A 10684-nucleotide genomic window follows, 5' to 3' on the forward strand; every position below is an offset into this window, starting at 1 on the left:
GACAGTGGATATCAATTGTCTCTGTTACCAGGTTTTCTTCATCAGGCTCTGTGTGCTTTCACATAAAAAAGGGTATCTGGTGCACATTTGACTCCAAACAAACAATTCCAAACAAAATGGACTGGTCATGTGCCACCCACTTCAGACAAGACAGGTTGTTATAATGGGGAGCTATGAAGAATATATTAAAAATAATAATAATAATAAAAAATACAGCAAAAAGCAAAATTGTAAAACTGACTTGGCAGCAAACCAGGAGCAAGTATAAAAACATAATCCAAAGTGTAGTCTATTATCTGTGCATTTATCATTGTTTTAATGTATGAATGATATGATATGTAAAATTTAAAGTGCTAATATTATTTCAAGCAAATGGAAAAAAGTGATTTGCTGCATCACCAACTGAATGCATGCAGGTTCCCGTGGCAAAAGAAACATAACATGATGCATACAGTTTGCACTGCTGTAATTACACGGCTTCATTCAATGCGATAAATGACATACCGCTCAGAAAGGTTCTGTATATAATGTATTCTCTCAGATGAGAATCTATATTGATCATACAGAATATATGAGAAGAATAATAACTACAGGGTAGTGCATTTTATAAGAAACTCTGAACACAACAGGTTAAGAGTTCAGCCTAAGTTACCATGGCAATCAAGCTAGGTTAACAGAGAACCACTTCGTGACATTGAAACTCTGGCTTTATGGCTAGCCCATTAATCTCACTTCATAGTACAATCCTCAGGCATTAAAATGTGTCCTGGATGATCCCATCAGTGGACAGCTCTCAGTATGACAGACTTGGCATTACCAACCTTTTTCAAATGCAACTTTGGGTTTACTCACCTTCATATGAGTTTACTAATACTTTACATTGGCGAATTTAGCCAGGGGACATTTATACTTTACCCACCTTTTATTTTACCCCTACACCCCCTTGGTGATTTTGTTAAGTTAATATTTCAGGCTCTCTCCCTCACCCCACAAAGCAGCAGCCCTCTCATTTTCTCATACAAGTTGAAAGAGAGACAAAAGTTTACTTTAAGGGGTGGTTTTGCAGTAAGGTCTATAATTTGCCCAGGTGGAAGAATTTGATTTGAATGTTGAAAAGTGGTGGTGTCATAACAAACATACACACCAACAGGGTAGCAGTATCTGTCAGGGAGAAAGAAATGAATATCATACGCCTCTTGTAGTTACTGAAGCATTCCACGGTAAAATGTCCTGTGCATAATCTGGAGCTGCCACAGACACCACTTTCGTCAAAGTGAATAAATTCTAACCAGGGGAGGACCCATAACCACAGAGTTTTGATGACACATTACAAGGCTTGAGGTGGCCAACACCAGGAGACACACTGACGTACCATGCTGCTGCCAGTTCTCTAACTAATGACTCTCAGGTCAGTGCTGCTAAACTTCAAGATTGATTGATGGTTGGATGTCATGAATTTATTGGTTGAAATTAGTTGGTTCAAGCTGACTTAAACCATATATTGTTTCACAGGGAGAAAATGTGTGTGATATAAAAATGCAAACCACTTTCAACATATATTTTAAATAAGTGCACAAATGATCACAGATGTGATCTAAAATAGTTAGAAAGGCAAGTTTCATTTCATCTCAACTTTTAAATGAACACATTTTGAAAGTGATGGGTGATGTTAATGAAGGTGCACTTCAGTTCATCTGATAGGTCTGTGGGGTATGTCTGAAAAGAAAGGTAAGGAATCCCTGAGGACAGGATCTGTATGGTCTCATGACAGATACTGCAGCTTTCATGTTCTGGACAGAGGGAAAGACAGGGAATGAATTGTTGTTGGACAGTTCTGTCTGTTATTCCAGCTCGCTCTGTTGAAATGTCCCCCCTCCCAGGTTCAGCTGGGGAGAAGCATATATCTACAGTATGTGATTACACTATCTTTAACTTAGTGTGCACTGACTTCATTTTTGTTGGATGTGAGACATTGCTCTCGGGGGTACCGAGGAATGCTTGGAGAAAAGATGGATATTATGCTTGGGGGAAATAGTACCTGGTCTCACGCCCCTGCCCTCCAAGGCCATTTTCCTTGGGTTGCCAGTCAAAAGGGACCCCATGCTTGGCCTGAAAAGAAAAGAGGTGTGAGAAAATAGGTGTCAGAAATAGCAGGGAGGGATTCTGTCTCTGGAGGGAGGCAGAATTTTGAAGAAATAAGAGATATTTTGATGATGCTCTGCAGTGCTTTTATATCACCAAAGCAGGTGACATATTTAAATATCTGAAAGATTAAGTTTCAGAAAGCTTCAAACGAAGTGTAAGATTGTTGAACAGCATCTGAGGCAGCCTATCCCCAAACCTGCCAAATAGATTAGATTAAATTCAGCTTTATTGTCATCGCACAGAGCGCGAATACTAAGACAATGGAATACAGATTAGCATGTAGCCAGAAGTGCTAAAAGCAGTAATCTGTAGAGTAATATATATTGGGGGGGGGGGGGGGTATCCAAGGGATGGGAGGTGAGCAGTTTTCACCACCCTCTGCAGGGCTCTCTGATCTGAGACAGAGCAGTTTCCATACCATATTGAGATGCAGGTGGTAAGGATGCTGCTGGTGCTGGTAGTGCTGTAGTAGAACTTCAATTGAGTGCTAAAGTGAAGAGGTCATTAAGACTGCTTAGGTACTGGCACGATGGAGGTAGTTGAAGTTTGGAGATGGCAGTCAAGACTTCAATCAGTTGCCCAGCACAGGCCCCAAGTATGCATTTGGGGATGCCATAAGATAATAAGAAATAAACAGGGAGAAAATTGTCTTAGTAAGATGTTGTTAGACCATGAGCCTCCAGAACACTACTCTTTGTCATAGATTTTCCAAGTCTGTGGAGACTTGAACCGGGTCTTAAAAACACAGGTATGGGCCTCAGTTTGGGTCTCAGTTTTAAGACCATGTAGAATTCTAGCTATGGTTCGAAATAAACCAAGAAAGGTCTTAGACATAAAATTCAAAGTAAATCAAAAGCAGGTAGAAACATTCCCGTTTCAAATACTGTGTTGTCTGTGCTGGCAACTAATGGCAAAAACACAATTTATGTGGATTTTCATATCCCTATGATGTCAACTGTACTTAATAGACAGGGTTTGGAGACCCACAGGATAAGATGAAAGGCTCTGTGTAGAATTTGAAAAGGTTCTCTTATGGCATCATGAAGAACTACTTTAGGTTTTTACTTTATTTTTATAGGAAGCCAAGAGTGTGTCTCAATCAGAAGCAGAGTGTTACTCAGACAGAAAGAGATTGTCAGACACATAAAGACGGAGACAGAGTAGATTAGCGATTGACAGAGTTGATCCTGCAGCGACTACAAAGTTAGTATCAAATAAACCAACTCATCAAACCAGGCCTGCGTACTCTCATCTTTTAATTGAACTTCCATATTTCATGAAATTCTTTGAACATTGGCAAATGTGGCATATCCACTGTATGTTTCATGTTTTGGGGCTAATCAATACACGCATGATTAAAGCTAATGGAAATCTAGTTTCCAGGGCATTGCAGTGTGCTTATCTCTCACTCTTTCTATACATTCATGCATATGAATTTTGAAAAGGATCAAAGATCTTGAGTCGACCAACAGACAGAATTATGATGGCGATGTCTTCTGCAATCTTATCAGTAAACTGTCTCTTAATCCCACTATGAGTGAAAAGCAACACCCATCCTTTTTACACCACTGTTCCTACAATCAGATGCTCCTTGTTATGCTAAAAGGATACTGAAATGTCTCAACAAAGAGGCAGCCAAAAAGGCATCAAAACACAGTCATAAATGACTTCTAAAGAGCTTGGAATTATCTCTGAAAAGTATGATCTTTTGAATTTTGAAATAGTGACTGTGGAAACAGCACCTTTTGATCCTGCAATAACTCATCTTTGTGATTATTCTCAACAAACAAAACATAACTGTCCACATCCATCTCAACCAACTGGGAAGGCTGCTCAATTTCGACCACAATGCATTACACACATGCTTAGTTTTCTCAGGTTAGGAGAAAACAAGGTGATTTGTTTACTTTGTTTTCCTTGTCCAAACCATTTACAAAACCAAACTTGAAATGTCTGCTCTACTTTGGGAAAAAAAAATGCATCAAGACCAATACCATCAGACAAATAACGAATATCAGGGTCTAGGCCAGTTTTTGGAGAAAATCACCTCAAAATGAAGTGTATGAGGAAAAAGCGATTATTATTGTAGAGGGAGGCCTGCAGCCAGGATCCAGCACACAGTTTGGCTCTAGGAGCTGGATTCTCTGGACAGACAGAAAAGAAAAGACGTGTGGTTACCCTCATCGCCAACAATGATATCATCTCATGTTCAGATTTTTCAGCTTTTTTTGTTTTTTTTTTCCTTCACCTAAAGGGCTTAAAGGAACACTCCTCCAAATTGAGCTTTGTTGGAATATTTAATCAATGGCAAACATTCTCACCAGCTTCAGTGGGTAGGGTATGCAAGGGTATAGATTTTGTTTCAACAGTCGGGGGACACATTAAACCTGGGGTAGGCAGTATTTTTTTTGGCGTCCTTGGGCAAACATTCCAGAATAACTTTCAGCATATTTTAATTCAAGTGGTCTGGGAGAAAACTAGACTTCTGCACCTCCTCTTGGCTCTGTTCTCAGGCTTTAGAAAATCTAGCTTGTGACGGGAGACTTTGGTCAATCACAGGTCATTTGAGAAACACGTGGCAAAAATTGACAAGTGGCCAAAAGGTATAATGGCTGACAGTGGGATATAACTGTTGAGGAGGGACAGTTGTGTGTATGGTGCACAAGCGTCTCATCTTGCTGTTAGATGTGGCACAGCTGCCTCTGAAGCCTGAGGGACTCTGCCTTGACGCTGCAAAGCACTGGAGCAGCATCTTTGAGAAGAGGATTTGCAGTGAGAGGGACCAGGACCAGGAGAACGAGCCCTGTGAGGTTTTGCAGGATAAATGACTCCTGCTGCAGTTCGAACTTGCGAGTTTGGTGGGAGTGTCGTAGTGGAGTGATAATTGGCAGCAGAGGGAGTGTAATGCTGCGGCTTTAAGTGGGGTTTGAGGGTCAAACATGAATTCCTACGTTCTAGTGAATTTTATAAACCAATCTGTGCCTTTTCTGCCTCAATTTATGATGGAGATATGTATGTATGTATTTATTTATTTAGGAAAATACAAAATTCAGTTACCTTTCAAAATATAATAGAATATAATGCCGTATGGCTTTTGGTATTGCTTTCAAATATTTGTTCTCCTGTAGATAAACTGATTCATTTTAATTTGTTTATAAATTCCTGGGCTTTAATAACTTCAGTGTGTTTCAGCAAAGGTTTCTGCTCAAGTTCAAATAATTCTGCACATTCAAAACATCCCACGTCTTTTGGCATGATTTTTAGAAATCATAGGTTGGCGCTTGTTCCAGTAGACCGCTGCAAGATCAGCTAACATTAACCCAGCCCAGTTTTAAGTGGAAAAACAGCAGTTGCTGGCATCAAATTCTGAATGACGATATGATTTTCTAAAACAATGACATTTCTCATTTTCAACATTTGATATGTTGTCTTTGTGCTATTGTCAATTACATGTGGGGTTGTTGTGTTTTGCAAATCATCACATTCTGTTTCTATTTACGTTTTACACAGCGTTCCAACTTTTTTGGAAAGGGGGTTGTATCAGAGATTACAGAATCACTCCAAAATCTTCATCATTTGGTCCAGTGTGAAATTAATCCTAACTCCATGTCCATTGTTGGTCCAGGTCCTGGTGATCCCACAATCATAATAGAGAGGAAAAACTTAAAGAATTTGTTTACCACACATCTGCCACTACCCTCCATCGCAAAATGCCTCCAGCATTTCAAGAAGAATAATTTACAGAGGAGACAATTCAAGAATTCGACCTGTCTTTAAGCTATACAATTATCTACATAGAATGTTGGTGTCATACGCATATCAAAACACCACCTTTAAGTTATTTTTAATTTTTTTTTTTTTCTTCTTTATGGCTTGAGCAAGTAAGATATTTGGTCTTTGCTAGAGTGGATGGCAAGTCAAGGAAGGTAAATGGCGTGTTCTTATTTTTTATTGTCAATGTTATCATCCTAATGTACATTGCTTTGAATCTCAAATTTGTCCTTAAAATACATATTGTCCATGGAGGGACACAATTGACCTTTGCTTCTTAAGCAGCTCATTATGATCTCATGAAAAGTTACTTCATCACTGTAGGTTCACACATATATTTTATCTTTGGCGACTTGGAAGAATTCTTCAGCGAGAGGGCAATGTCGGTTGATTATTATATTAGCATAGAAAATACTGCCAACAACATTCAGAATGAATTTTATATGTCTGTCTTTGACTTATCTCAAGTAACTGAAGTGTTAATTAAACATGCAAAAGAGTCAGTTAAATATATGTGGTATTTTAATATGCAACATACTGTATGCCAAGTTGATTTCTGAATATGATCAAATGCAACAGCTTAAATGCCAAATGTTATAGACTGCTCTGTTGCAGTTTTATGCTATGTGTAATGATGTAGGACCTACCTGTGTTTCTTTTTATGGTATAACACAACACAAAAGCATAAGTGTCTAACACAATAACTGAATGCAGGTCTAATTTTTCATGAGGTTTTATTGTAGATCTTGTACTTGGATGCTGCAGCAAATCAACCACCTACATCAGCTGCATTCTTAACCTTCCTGAGATCAACCCAGCTTCATGGCTTACCATCAAGGTATTTTGCCCTGACAAAACAAGCACTTGGGTTGTTCCATGAAAGCAGAGACTGCTTTATAAATCCAAGTCAACCAACTGAGATTTCATTCTAAAATAGAGCGACCTTGATGCAATGTCTGGGTTTCAGTCACAAAAAAGTACTGTGATGTTCTTCACTCCCTAGAGGGAAAGACGGTCTGCTTGACATCCCTGATGTGGTTCACCTCTTTGTTGTGCACTACATCTTTGTTGCTTAATTTGGAGCAGACCATGACACCTTCATTGGAGGATGGAATAATCTCACTCCTGAACAGCCGTGGTGCATTGGACATGCACAAGATCTAGATGAGGCAGACAGACTTGAGGTACACCATTATAAAAGAACAGTAAATACATTAGTTAAATAAAACATTTGAGTTGCAAAGGCATGGCAGACGGATATTTATCTTGTTTTAGGGCATAACAGACATTAATGACATTTGGACTGTAAAGCACACAGAAAAATACAAGACAATATTTCAAGTACAAAAACTTAACTTAGTTGAATTGTTTTTCTGGATCTGTAGGGACATCAGCTGTGAGAGTGTCATACTGTGAGAGGACTCATTTGTGGTTCCTGAAATTGTGTGCTCACTGGATGTCGAACTCTTGGAAGAACTTTTGACCCTCTGGAACATACTCAGCCACAAGTACAAGTCTTGTGCAATAATCGTGTGTACAAGTGCCAAATGAACTTATAAACTTGAAAATGAACTTATGTATTGCTGAAGCCTTTTTGCCAAAACATTCCCTTAAATTTACTAATGGACAAGCATTAATGACACTTAAAGGATGAGCTTTAATATAACACATGGGATGTGTTGCTCACAGGAGCAATAGTTGTTGATGATTCTGTGTATCTCCATAAAAATATAACAAATGTTGTTCCAATGTGATCAGTTTATCTACAGATGTTGTTTTCTCACTCTTTTACCCAATTGAGATGCATAAATAAGACCTGTATACATAATGGTGAGGACACACTAAAGCCTCTATACAGGCAACTCAACACACATCAGTCATCTTTAATTTTGTTGTAACACTAGCATTCCAGCAAGGTGAAAGTGGAAAGTAAAATTCAATTGCTGCTTTTCCAACTAATACAAGCAAATGATCCTGTGTCAGGGGCATTTTACAGGTATGCAGCTGGGCTCCAGAGGTAGTTGTCTGCCAATCAGGAGGTCGGTGGTTCCGTCCCTGGCCTTGGCAGTCCACATGCCAAAGTATCCTTGGGCAGATGCTGAACCTGAATACTGCCCCCAATGCTGTGCCATCGATGTGTCAATTCATATGTACGTTGGTTTGGATAAAAGTGTCTGCCAAATGACTAATTGTAATTGTATTGCTAAAAAGAGAGAAAGAAAAATTCTCTTGTTGCAGAAATGTGAACAATCCCTAACTTGTGTCTGTTCCAGAAAGAATTCAGCCATGAATATATTCCAATTGTAAATATTCATAAGTGATTAACCTAATTCTGTGGAATCCACCACCATATCTAACTGCTTCACTCACAGTCCAAGTGCATGCACTCAGAGTTAACAATGTAATGGGCTAGAGGAAGACCCAATTGCAGTGCCAGCCAATTTACGGGGAATACGGGGAAATGGACAACTGGGGTAACACTGTGCCATGCTGAGTAGAGAGCCGGCTCAGACGGAGTTATTGTGATGAGAGCGGATCGAACGCGGAAATCACTGACAGATTTTGCCATGGTTGAAACCACTCTCAGAGGAGGAATATGCTCTTTAATACCACAGAGGTGGTGAGATCTGCATGCCCGCAGACACAGGGATTTGGATTGGGTGGAGTGGGGTTCACCAGGTCTGCTTCTTCACTGCCTGATGGTTCTAGGAACTGTGCTCTTCTGCCTCTCCTCTGGGTCCCAGGAATGGAGGGTTGATCGGGCTGGCGTTGGTGAAAGTCATTGATGAGGTCAAGGTCCAGGATGTGCCGGGTGGGCATCCAGGACCTTGCTTCTGGGCCTTAACCCTCCCAGTTGACCAGATAATGGATTCATCAACCTCGTGGGTGAGAGCGCAGTAATCTCTTGACTGTATAAGCTGGACCTCCTTTGATGATGCGCGGTGGTGGTGGAGCTGGTGTTGCTGGGGCCAAGAGACTGTCCTTACAGGGTCTCAGGAGAGAGACATGGAACGTGGGGTGGATGCACATGGACCGGGGTAGGTTGGGTCTTACTGTGGTGGGGTTGATGACCCATTGGATGGAAAAGGGTCCCATGAATTGTGGCGCCAGCTTGCGAGACTCAACCTGTAGGGGTAGGTCCTTGGTGGACAGCCAGACCTTCTGTCCCACCTGGTACTCTGGTGCAGGGGAGCGATGGCGGTTGGCGTGGGCGGAGTAGCACTCTCCAGCTTGTAGCAAGGCATTGCGGGCCTGGGACTAGATATGTTTGCAGCGCTGGGCGAATGACTGGGCTGAGGGGCAGGAGGCCTCCCGTTCTTCACTGGGGAACAACAGAGGCCGATAGCCGTAGACACACTGGAAAGGGGACATCCCGGTGGCCAAGCTGACCAGGGAGTTGTGCGTATACTCCACCCACAGAAGTTTTTGGGACCATGATGAAGGGTTGCGGGATGCTACACAGCGAAGAGCCACCTCCATCTCTTGGTTGATGCGGTCAGATTGGCCGTTGGTTTGGGGGTGGAACCCAGAGGAGAGGCTGGCTGTCATTCCCAACAGGTTACAGAACTCCCTCCAGAAAATGAAGGTGAACTGGGGGCCCTGGACTGACACCACATCCCTGGGGAGACCATGTAGGTGGAAGACGTGGTGCAACATCAGCTCAGCGGTCTCCTTGGGCGATGGGAGCTTGGCCAAGGGGACGAAGTGCGCCATCTTGCTGAACCTGTCCACCACTGTCAGCACTACCGTGTTGCCACTGGAGGGGGGCAATCCTGTGACAAAGTCTAAAGAGATGTGGGACCAGGGTCGATGGGGAACGGGGAGAGGACGGAGATGGCCAGCAGGTGCCTGATGCGAAAGTTTGCTCTGATTGCACACAGCACATGCCTGGACATACTGACGAGTGTCCTCCTCCAGTGTAGGCTACCAAAACCTTTGATGGACCACCTCACATGCTCCTGGATGACAAGAAAGATTTGAGGCGTGGCCTCAGTGCAGGTGGAATGAACAGGAGCCCTGGAGGACAAGTACTTGGGCCTGGCTGGTCTTCGCTGGCGGCCCAGAATTTCTCCTCTATTCCTCAGAGGACTAAGGGCCACCAGACAGGAAGCTGGCAGGATCGGGGTGGGCTCCTGGGGAACTCTCTCCTTTTCCTGAAACTGTCGTGAGAAAGCATCTGGTTTGCCGTTACGTGAGCCAGGACAATAAGAAAGCACAAAGTTGAATTGGGTGAAGAAAAGAGCCCACCTGGCCTGTCGGGAGTTCAACCTCTCCACTGAGCAAATTACTCCAGGTTTTTGTGGTCTGTCTGCGCCACTTCTCCACTGTCAACTTTACAGCCAACAGAAGATGGGAATGTCATCCAAATAAACAAGACGCACTTATTTAGCATGTCTCTCAGTAAGTCCTTGACAAGAGCTTGGAAGACACCCCGTGGGTGTGTTGAAGGCCATTTCCCACTCATTTCCCTCCAAGATCCTGACCAGGTGGGCGTTGCTTAGGTCCAGCTTGGTGAACACGACGGCTCCCTGCAGGAGTTCGAAGGCCGAGGAGATCAAAGGCAGGGACTACCGTTTTTTTTCTCATTTAGTCCACGGACGTCTATGCAGGGTCTCAGGGAACTGTCCTTTTGCCCACAAAGAAGATCCCTGCCCCGCTGATGAAGACGATGGATGGAGGTGGCTTTGGCCCACTGAACAGTTCTCAAAAGTCGTGATACTCCACTGGGACATTGGAGAAGTCCATACAGAAAGCTGACTCCCTTTAA

The sequence above is a fragment of the Chaetodon auriga genome, chromosome 10, assembly GCF_051107435.1.
Source record: "Chaetodon auriga isolate fChaAug3 chromosome 10, fChaAug3.hap1, whole genome shotgun sequence".
Classification (NCBI taxonomy): Eukaryota; Metazoa; Chordata; class Actinopteri; order Chaetodontiformes; family Chaetodontidae; genus Chaetodon; species Chaetodon auriga.